Below are 11,500 nucleotides of genomic sequence, written 5' to 3'. Positions count from 1 at the left end.
GGGTGTTCCCTGAGTGTCACATCTACATGCCTTTTAATGCCTCCAGGGGTGGTGAACCCACCACTCTGCTGGGTAGCCTATTCCAATGCTTGGCAATGCCTTCTGTGAAGAAATTTTTCTTAATATTCAATCTAAACTTCCCCTGGCACAGCTTGAGGCAATTGCCTCTCATTCTATCCCTTTTTACCTGGGAGAAGAGAATAAACCTCAGCTCTCTACAATCTCCTTTCAGGTAGTTGTAGAGTGATAAGGTCACACCTGATCCTCCTTTTCTCCAGAAGAAACAACCCCAGCTCCCTCGGCTGCTCCTCATAAGACTCATGCTCCATGCTCTCCCCCAGCTCTGTTACTCTGCTCTGGAGATGTTCCAACACTTCAATGTAGTAGTGAGGGGCCCAAAACCGAGCACAGGATTTGAGGTGCAGCCACAGCAGTGGTGAGTATAAGATCACTGCTGTAGGTTCTTTTTCAAGAAAAATAGTAAGCAAATTGCAGGGGAAAAATATCATAGCTCTAGATAGAGCTGTTTTCCACTGCTGCTAAAGCCTGCTCATTGTTGATATTTTTCTTGACTCAATCCCTATGTATCTGTGAGTTTTTCTACAGTTATGCCTTCTGAAGAGACTGAGAAACAGATGACTTATGGTAAGTAATTTAATTTAGTACCTATTACAGCCAAACACAATGACCTTGTCAGATACACTCTACGCATGATTCATAATTATTCCTCTAGTGAATGTCCGGGCAGCAATCAAACAAAATGACTGTGGAGTATTTTGTGACACGAGAGATGGAGCATGGAAAAGCTGGAGTTGGGCTGTGTAAACTCTTCCCAGTTCCTTATGCTAACTTTATTGCCATGAACATGACTAATCCTAAAGGCACACACACACCTGATAACCTACATGCACCTCAGACTAGGAAACAGGATCTCACTTAATTGGTGAGAAAATAGAGGAAAAATGTTATTGGCTTGCCTCAGGATTTACTGGTTGTTTTCACAACTAAAAGCTTTATAATTGTTGACTTTAACCTTTTACAGGGCCAGGTTATCGTGTTATGCTCCTTGTTGCCAAATTTATTTAAATACATTGCACTAGGGAGTAAATCTCTAAGTCAAACAAGGTAGTTGAATCATATTAGGGAAAAAAACCCAACAATATAAACAAGTATCTGACACAGCCAGTCATGATGAAGTATTTAAGTCTTCAGGCAATGTAAATTTGGAGTACATATTCTTTAGATTAATCCAAACACTTTAAACTGGATTAGATTAGTTGTTTTCATCATGAATGCATTTGCAGAAAAAGTGATAATATTATGTGAAGTTTTACTTAATGCAGATTTCTTTAGTTGTAAATTTGACTTCATAATACTTGACTGCTTCTCTCAATAACAAAACTGTATTCTGATTTCTTTTTTTTTTTTCATTGTTTTATTCTCTCTTTAGAAACAGCATTAAAGTATTTTCTGGAAATATATTTTATTTTTTTTTTCATAATTAATGTATAATGGTTTTTGATTGTTCCTGTTAAAACCATTCACTGGAAACCAATCTTTGGGGTAAATATTTTTAATAACAAATCTGAAAATAAAGTTCCTATTAATTTAAAAATACTGTTACATGCATTTATGCTATACATATGTGGAAATGGTTTTGATTGATTTGTGTTTCTGGAAAACTGAACACTTGAAAGACAGTCATTATGTTGATACAGATAGGCTAACAACTGCTAATCAATTTTGAAAGCTTTGGTGTGTGTGTAACTGTTCTCTCATACACATCACTGCAGTACCTTGTCTTTAAAGACCTTTATAAGGTTTATGAAAGTGTAATGCTGAATTTAACAAAACCAGGCTTGTATCGTTTGAAATACAGTAAATGCAAATGCTTGTCTTGTAGTATACCTTTATTTATTTTCTTTTATCTGTACAGCCAACTTTCTGTAATGTTTCTCACTTGGAGGGTGGCCACCTATGGTGGCTGTTTATCCCAGTGTGTATGCCCATGGATAGGCAGCCTCTGTCTGTAACCCAAACAGAAAGTTTCGTTTAAACAAACCCGAGTCTGCTGATCCTATCTCAGCAGGTGTAAATTAAGAAACTTGTGAAACTGATGATAGCTTAGGGGCTTGCAAACTCTGGAGCTAAAATACTTGGCAAGATTGCATTAGGGGCTACTCTAATTAACAAAGGACAGGCTAAAACAAAATAAGGGTAATTGCTGACAAATCATATTTAACTGGTGTAAAAACATGTTTCAAGATAACATAAAATGGCATGCCCTGAGTTCAGCAAGTAGAAAAATCTATAATCACTGTAGAGCCTTTTAATCAGTAGAACTTTTTAATCAGTAGAACTGTCACTTCAATCTTTAAAAAGAGATGGCAAATTTTGTGCAGGAGATGAGTATAGGGCCATTGGGAGGAGAGAGAATCAAGCAGCCTATTAGTTTGGCATTTATGTATCAAGTATCAGGGTTCTCAAGTTTATAAAATTTGTCTTCCATTTGTCTGATATCCTATCTGGTATTCAAAGACCTCCCAAGTTAAAATCAGAAGTGCTGAAAAGCTATTAAGGAGATACATTTTCGAAAGTTGCAGCATTTGGTGATGCACAAATTATTTCATTTGATGTTACTTGCTGAAGTCCAAATTAGAAAGAATGCTTCGACAAATAAAATGTACTTCTGTGAGAAGCTGGTAACAGGTGGGATGGCGTAGAAAAATGGAGGAAAAGCAGAGGGGAAAACCATTTTTTCTTTCATTCTTGATATCTTTGTGCATGCAGGTTTTGGCAGATTTTGAGACTGAGGGCTATAAACCATAAAATGCTGAAGTCAGGCTAGCTATGTTTATCTTACAGAGAAATGGTAAGGAACAGAAAGGCAGGAATTTTCTCAAAATGTACATCCTATCTTGTGTTTCTGTGCTTTGTCTACAGTGTGTATCCTTTTTGGTAAAATAGTTTATATGTGGTAGATAATAAATGGAAACAATGTAATACAGATGAACAGTTATTTTGTGTCATGGCAATTATTTTTACTAACACAGTTACTTCCATCCCATTTGCAGACATACACATAAACACAGACATTTCTGCTTTCTTTCTATGTTTTGCAAACTCCTTCCCCAAATGCTAGATTGGTGTCTGCCTTTAACATGATAATGGTATAAACCAGTGTTACTTGTGTTCAAAATGGGAAACTTTTTCAGTAAGTTAACTACTCTGGGTTGTATCTTTAGCAGGATCTCTGCACTTGAGTTCAGCACAGTTGTTAAGCAAGCTTGAACCTGCTGCTTTCCTGCAAAAAAATTTCATTTTTCTGAAGACTTGCTAAGTGAGGCCTTCAAAGTCAGATTGTGTGCCCGAGTAAAAACCCTCAACACAATGCAAGGCAGATGTGAAAACAAAAGTGCTGTTGGAGCATATTTGTGTGTTCCATACTGGTTTGATGTGTTGTGGGGAAACCCTTCCTTCTACCTGAGCTGGAGTTTGATGCCATGGGTGATGCAGATTTGCAGGTGTTGAGCTGAATTGTTCATGTAGCATTTTAAGTCCAAAATGGGACTTGCTAATGCTCCACATCTTTTTTTTTTTTTTTTTTAGGGGAGCAAGAGAATATTTTTACTGCATAATTTGGGTTGATGTCTACATTGCACACGTGAGGCACAGTGGAAATGCTGACTACTGCCGAAATGCGCCAGCTCATGGAGTGCATGGCGGTGTAGCTCCGTGTGATTCAATGTAAGCCATTTCTCTCTGCTGCTGTCTTCGGTGAAAGATCAATTCTACAGAATTAGGTCCTGTTTCTCCAACCTGCCTTGTCTGCACAAGGACAAACTATGCTTTGTCTGCAGAATGGTTTGGTTTTGCTAGGACATAAGAACAGTGGAAAAACACATGTGGTTCTCCTGGAGATTGCTGATGTGCTTTGGAAAGGGAGGAGCCAAAGACCTTCACTTTGTGGCTGCTTTGGTGAAAACGTGGCTGTGCCTGTGCTTACACTGGGTTAGATGGCAAGTAAAAACCTAGTAATTTCTAGTGATTGAAAAGTGATATTGAATAAAACAGGAATTTCTTTCAGTTACGTTATTGATAATAGAATGAGGCTGCATTGGCACCACTTGCTGATGAGGTAAATATGGTTTTTTAAAAGCATGCTGTAAAAAGTGTGTGTTTGCAGGGCTGAGGGGAAGCCTGAACATACCTGGATTCTTCATTTCCTGGCATAACTTCTTGGGAAAAGATCTGTGGGAAAAAGGGAATTTGCTGTCCATCTTTACCCAGGTCGAAGAACTGTTCTGCAAGAAAGTTCTGCTCAGTGTTTGCCTATTCTGTTACAGAGCTGAGGATTTTTTAGTGCTAATAAAACATGGAACAGTGAGAAAACACTCAGGTTCCTTGCAATATAATTAAGGACTAAATGCCAAAAAAGTTTAGATTTCAGGCTGCTGCTGGGCCACCTGTCTTGGTTTCCTAACCTTCTGGCCTCTGTCTGCCCTTTAGATGACAGATTAGCTGTGAACATCCTCCATAGAAGGAAATAGTGTTCTATAAAATTCACACCAGGGTTTCCAATTTAGTATCAGAGTCAGGACATCCTAAAATAAAATCTGTTTCAAAAATAGGCTGGAGGGGGGATGTCAGGGTTAAAAGCAAACAATCTACTGATGTCAGTTAATTCTGTGAGAAAACATGCATGGAAAAGCAGTTTAGAGTCTTGTTCAGGTGCAGTCATTTTTTTGCTGATGGGGAGTAAAGCAAAGCAAAACAATAATAGCATGTTCTGTGAATCAAGTATGATAAAGAAGAGTTCCTATAGAGCAAAACAGGAAGTTTAAAAAAGGCCAAACAATTGATCTTTGAGGACAGGAATGATATTTTAATTTTAACTTTTTTTTTGTTTTGTTTTTGTTTTGGCTTTAATTTAGAATTTACAAAGTGATGCAAATCATTCCCAGTAAACAGCATTTTAGTGTATTCAATGCACACATGTTCATACATAAAGAGATATGACAATATTTTAAATATTTGATTTTCTTTCTGCAAATGAAATACTGAGAGTTTTAGATACCTGAGGTGTGTAAATCAGGATATTTATTTGCTTACACTACTTGTTGTCTTCCCAGTATATTTTCTTTCCCCCTGAGTCATACTGCAAAACCTTTGTCTAAGATTTTCCAAGAATTTTATTCTAAGGATTTTTTCTCTTTCCATTGTTAAGATTTATCCCTTGGAAATATTATTTTCCAAATCTCATCAGTAGTTGAGGATTTTTTTTAAGCCTATGCAAAAACAATTAATTGTATTACATTGTTAACAGTCTTTGGTCAAAAATTGATCTGCACCTTGACATACAGCCTGTCTAGACATTTGCATCTTGACTACATTTATTTTTACAGTATTATTAACATTTGTCTATTTTAATAAGACATCCTTATGTAATTAATTATTAGTCTAATAGTTTAATTATGATATAATTAACAACAATACAGCCTGATAGTTTATGTCATATAAAAACTGTGTCTTGTAGTGAAAATTACAGTAATATATAATTGAATAATACAAGATACAATATATTATGTAAGTACATAAATAAAAAAACCCCACAACATATTACATCAATATTCAGAATTATTTTAGAGTCTTTGATATTTACGCTTCAATATTGTGAAAAAATGGTTTAACCAACAAGTAAGTACTGTCATTGTTGATATTTATCTTCTGAATATTTGGCTTCAACTTTCAGCCTTTGGCTCTTACTACATCTTTGTTACTAGCTTGAAAAATGTTGTAGTACCACAGTTCTCCATCCAGGTTCTTAAAGAAAATGATCAAATCATTGCTTGAGCTTTTCGCTGTTAAGCTGAAAAGATTGAGTCTCTAAATCCTACACCATTAAACCTTTAAATCATCCCTGTACACAATCTTGATGTAATTGTAGTTGATCAATGTTCTTTTTAACATATTAACTTGAAAACAGGTTAGGCTTAAGGAAAAAAAAAAAAAAGGCAGGATGCAACACAGAGTTAAAGGAAATATTGTGCTCCTGTTTTCTGCTTCTGCTTAGTAGTCTTAATTTTAAACATCTCAGAATCGTGGTAGCCCCTCTGGTCATAGATTTCCCTAAAACTCCATGTTGATTTGATGGCTCTTTTCAGTGCTCCTGATCACCAGAGCAGAAGTCATTGTCTTTGTTCCTATGCATGACTTCCATTTGCTTATCTTAAAAGGACTTAGGGTTGCTTGTGTCCGTGCTGCCGTGTGATCTTGATTGCTCGGTATCAGTGAACTCTGCCCTTCTTGCTACTTGCCTTTTCCCACTCTTCACGTCTTCTGTAGTGACTTATATTTCTTAATATTTCTTAATTAATTAATAATTAATTAATATTTCTTAATAAAAATTCTTAATAAAAATTAAAAGCGTGAAGTTGGAGGCGGTGGGAACTGATCCTATAGACTCCCATGAAAACCACGATTTATGTCCTGATACCTTGTGGTTATGTTAGTCCAGCGCTGAGCATACCCTGCCTGTAAGGGCTTGCCAGGGCTTTTGGATGGGAGTTACCCAGGCAGCCTGGCTTTGCCTGCCATTGCAGTAAGAGCCATGGGAGCATGGGTGGAGCAAGGACGGAACTGCTTTAATTTGGGGATCTGCACATGCTGCGCTGATGCTGTTGCTATCAGCTGGACTTGTAACGACATCAAAAAATCTATCAAACCAGTTCCCATGATCTTATGTAAGCATACATAAATTAGTATGTAATTACTGTTCTTAGGTTCTTTTATTCACTTGGTGCTGCTGCTGACACTGGTTTATTTTCTCCAGGATTTTTTAAAGGTTGGCAGGTCCTATAGCATTGAAGATATCTCGGTTATATTTGCTGTTTAATGACAAAGACTGACTTGCATTAAGTCTGAGTATTTCGTGGTGTCCTCTGACCTGAAAATTGTGAAGCATTCCTTTGCCACTTGCTTTTCTAACACATGGTCCCAACCTCACTGGACAAATAATATCCAAATTTAAAGCTTTATAGAGGAGTCTCCTTAAATATTTCTGGAAAAAAAAAAGAAAATAGAATTTCCTCAGCCTTATGGTATGACTGCATCTGATTTACTATGCGTAAAACAGGCTAGTGAGCTATTCATTGTACATTTCTTCTGTGCCTAAATTATCACAGAAAATTTATGATGACACCATTACATCGTCTTTATTCTTAGTTTACTTAAGAATAATTGTCAATCTTTTCTCATCACATTTCTTTTATGATTCTTTTATGGTTTTCATGATTTTTTTTTTATGATTGTAATTAGTTTTATTCTATGTAAGTTTATTTACTTTTGAAATTATTTTTCTCTGGGACGATGGCTTCTTGAGGAAGCGTCTCATTTACAAATTATTATGCTTTAAAAATATTTTCTTGCAACTATTATCACTAAACCATGTTTAACTTTGTGACCCTGACCCTTGAAGATAGCTAATACAGATATGAATCTCTATATGCTTTTGTGTGCACATGTGTACAGATATGTAGGGAGGGCTCTTTTGTGGTGTCTTTGGCAACACAAATTATGAGGTCTCCAACATGCTTCTTCTGCACCTTTTGTTTGGTCTTTAATTTCTGAAGAGAAATTTTGGAACACAGAGACCTGTTTATGCTTGTGACCATTAAGGGTCGTGAAATGAGTATAATTTTCTATATACAAAACAAACAAAAAAAAAGAGGCAAAACTCTTGTTATCAAGATCTAGAAATGATAAAGCTCATATTATTGCTCAGCTTTCATTATTATTAATGTTGCTAATTGCATTTAAGATTTCTGAATGGTCCCACAAGGCTCTGTAAACCATCTTTTCCTGGCATTTGGTTGTGATTTCACAACTGTCCTTCCTCTTGTACCTTTTAGAGGAGAGTAGATAACACCAAAGGAGATCTGCAGGCTCTTCTTGTGCATCCTTGATTGGCTCAAGGTTTAGGCAGTAGCTCAGGGAAAAATGCTGCTGGGGGGTCTCAAAGCAAGATACATAATAGACATGTAGTTGAGCTTTGAAAGATCTGAGTGAACTCTAGTTCAGACCGTGTTCCAGCTTCTTTGAATGAGTAGATGACACCCTGTAGATTGATACAGAGCTGCTGAAAGCCTTTTCCATGTCTGATTGAGATGCAGGTTATGCAGGAAGCAGCATCTCCCCCTTGCCCACCCTCGGGCACAGCAGCATCGCCCCTCTCCCCGGGACGCAGGGAACTCCCCTCCCTCCGCCTGGATCCGGGAGCGAGAAGCCTGCGGAGCTTTGCCCGGCATCCCGTCCCAATCTGCTGGAGGGCATGGGAATTTGGCAATTGCCCAGCTGGTTTACGATCACAGAAAACGTGATCTGATTTAGCCAGGCACCTGAGGAAGGCGAAGAACACAAAGAGGGAAATTTCTCTGCTTGCTTGATTAGGGCAGTTACCAACCCAAAAGGGCCCAAAATGTCTGTAGTATTTCCATGTCAAGGGGCGCAGGTCCTTTGTAAAAGCACGGAGACGTTTTAGAAAGAGTTTGTAAAACGAGGAATGCTAGGAAAGTAGAACGGCTCCTCCTTGGCCACAGATGCTTGACCTCTGTATCCCTTTATTCGGATGGCTGAATTTTCACCTTTATTTACTTACTGCACAAGAACAAGGACACCCTGATGCTGCCTTTTTGTGATTTTTTTTTTTTTTCCCCCTTCTGTCATTGTGTTGCTCCAAGATATTAGTTGCATCTGTTTCCTGTTAAGGAAGCTTAGTGCTGCCTTTTGTCCAGCAGGTGGAAGACTTGCTGCAGTATGTATAGCTCAGCGGCCAGTCTATATATAAACATTTAAAAAGGATACAGGAGTTTTAAGCCATTGGGACAAGGAGATGCTATTGAACAGACGGTTTTCAATTGATATGTTGTTTTTTTGTTTTTTTTTTTTTTTTCTTCAATCACTCTGTTATTCAAGGAGATATAATGGTAGAGCTAAAAGAAAGGCAATCTCTGCACCAAAATTTGAAAACCTGAATTCAGTAGCTGAATCCAGGAGATGCCACTAGGGTAAATCCCAGGACTATAAATAGCTGTGCAGTGCCTGCTGGGTTTTGTTCTATATTTGTAGTGTCATCACAGCTGTAGAATGCAACTGTTCTTGAGTTCATGGAATATACTTCCTCTAAGCACTTGTAATTGGCAGACTTAGCCTTTCTTGAAGTTCAGTGGGACAGTACCATTAACATTTATCATATTTGCTGATCAGGGAGAATACATTTGCAAACATTAGAGATAACTCTGTTCAGGGAACATAGGGAAGGCCACAGGACTCACTGTGACTGATGTGTAACTGGGCAGACAAGATACTGCTTCTGAACCTGTGAATATTACCCAACCTCTTGTGTTGATCTTCTTAGAAATGCTCTACAATGTGCCTAGAAATATCTGATACAGGCACAAAGAGATGTTTAAAGTTGCTTTTAAGAAGCAGTTAGCTGTGTGAAGAATTTTTTTTTTTTTTTTTTTAATAAAGTAGCTAAGGGTTACTTTAAATGTGATCTGCATTGTACATATTAAAGTGAAGGAATTTATGGAATTAGATCTGTAGTGACTTTTTTTTTTTGGCTATGAAACTATTAAACGTCTTTAAGTGGTTGGTGTGAACTAAAGGAAAAATTGAAAAGGTGTGTTTTATGGGTAAGGTAAGGTCGGTGTTGTGCAGAGAACTGGAATGAGAACCAAGAACTGATGGATTTAATGGACCTAATAATATAGATAGGCTTTTGAGTGCCTGGAATATGCTAAAAGTTGTGATCTTGGGCTTCAGATCTCAGTGATTTCCCATCTTTCAATGACTTGGTGGCTTAGAATTAATAATTAGAGACAGCAACACTGTTTTCATCTGACGGAGTGCAATTATATGGGAGATGAGGATGGTTGTGCTGATTTCAAGTGGATCAACAAATGCTACAGAAGAACAGGATTTGGGGTAACAACAACATGCTGAGTGTTTTGAGATGTCCTTTTAGAGAATGGGAGAGACAAAGATGATGTGTTTCAGTTAGACTAATGAGTTTGGCTGAAATTCAGGAATTTCAGATGAAAGATGAATAAGTTTACCCTACTGGATGTCATAGCTGCAAGGTAGGGTTTTTCTTTTTTTTTATTTTCCTAGTTGTACAAAGTGTGATCTAACTCTTTCAGTGGTTTTGTATATAGAACTATTACCATTTTTATGCTGCTGTTGGCTCATCAAAAATTTAATATTTTGGTCATTTAGAATTTGGTGTCCTGGGGTTTGGAAAAGTGCTGAAACTGTGTGTGTAATAAGAAAAAAAGCATGTTAGGAGTAGACTACTGGAGAAATACTCCTCACACTTATTACAGTTCATGATGTAAGTGCAGTGATAGATACATAATGCTCCTTCAGGTGAATTATTGCATATTTTAAGCTCTGTTTGACTTGAAAAGCTAGTTCTTTGTTAGTCTCTGTTTACAATACAATGATATTCTATAGCTGAGCAACATGTTGTGCCTGGGCAACCCCTCTGTTACTTGGGTCTCACAGCTGTGAGACTGAGCTCACAAGAAGGCTGAAAAGGTCACATGGGATTAGAATAGTGCCTCTGCTTGTTTTGTTTCTAAGAATGAGAATTTAAGGCATAATGAAAGACATTAGTGGATAAAACTTTTCTGCTTGCTGCATCTTATTGAAGCAATTTGAGTGTGTGTTACATGATTTATAACATTTGCATCCAGAGAGAGGTGGGCAACCTAATTGCAGAAAATTGTAGTCAAGTGATAGGTATGCTTCTATTTTAATAGTAAATTTTTGTGAAACTCTTAGTCATTTAATTTAAATTATCACAGATGAACTTATTTGTGAGGTGAGAAACACTGTTCAGGCAAACCCCAAAGCCTTTCTGGTATTTGTTTGTGGAAATTCTGCGGACTTATCTACAGCCATGAAAGATGATCTGTGTTTTAGAGAAAATATTCCTCTTCAGTGATAATGAGCTGGGATCCCAGCTCTGCCCTTTCTTAGATGAATAAACCTAGTCTTATGTCAGACTCATGGAAATCACTTGGTAAGATTCTAAAGTCAGAACGTCTTTTTTTCTTTTTCTTCCTTGGCACAAAGCTTTAAGGATGTGTGATTGATAGCTGTGATACAGATTTCAGCAAAGGAAGAAGCAGAAAGAATTCAGATCAGCATTTTTTGTCCTGCTCCTTATTTTCTCTGAAGCAAAGAATAATTTATGAAGTAGAAGCACTTCTTCTGACAACAGGGATGTCCACTCTTAAGACACAGGTAATACAGGAGCCTCTTGTTCCCCCAATAATTGAGTCAGATGCTTTCTCTGTGCTTGCTCTGGGCTCCTGCCATTGGTTAGATTGAAGAGTGGCATCAACAGAGGAATTCTGTGTTGTTTTAAGCACCATGCTTCACTGTGGCGCCCAGTCAAGTATCCTGATGGAGTTTAGTGTCCTCCAGACTATTT

General features: G+C 37.4%; 1 long non-coding RNA gene across 7 annotated transcripts in view; it reads left to right on the top strand.

Moving 5' to 3' along the window:
- The first annotated feature begins 221 nt into the window (after positions 1 to 221).
- LOC120763801 (uncharacterized) overlaps positions 222 to 11,500 on the top strand; it is a 28,431-nt gene continuing 17,152 nt past the window's right edge. For 5 of the 7 annotated variants that reach the window (XR_009208520.1, XR_005704137.2, XR_005704133.2 and 2 more), the window contains exons 1-3: positions 222 to 436; positions 607 to 645; positions 3,610 to 3,747. This is a non-coding gene — a long non-coding RNA (uncharacterized LOC120763801). Of the gene's footprint in view, positions 437 to 606; positions 646 to 3,609; positions 3,748 to 11,139; positions 11,311 to 11,500 lie in introns of all 7 variants that reach the window. The other 2 variants (XR_005704134.2, XR_005704132.2) reach the window with 1 other exon arrangement.

The sequence above is a fragment of the Hirundo rustica genome, chromosome 1, assembly GCF_015227805.2.
Source record: "Hirundo rustica isolate bHirRus1 chromosome 1, bHirRus1.pri.v3, whole genome shotgun sequence".
In the NCBI taxonomy this organism is placed as follows: Eukaryota; Metazoa; Chordata; class Aves; order Passeriformes; family Hirundinidae; genus Hirundo; species Hirundo rustica.
Note: the sequence above shows the minus strand (reverse complement) of the source record. Positions and strands in the feature narration are given on the sequence as shown.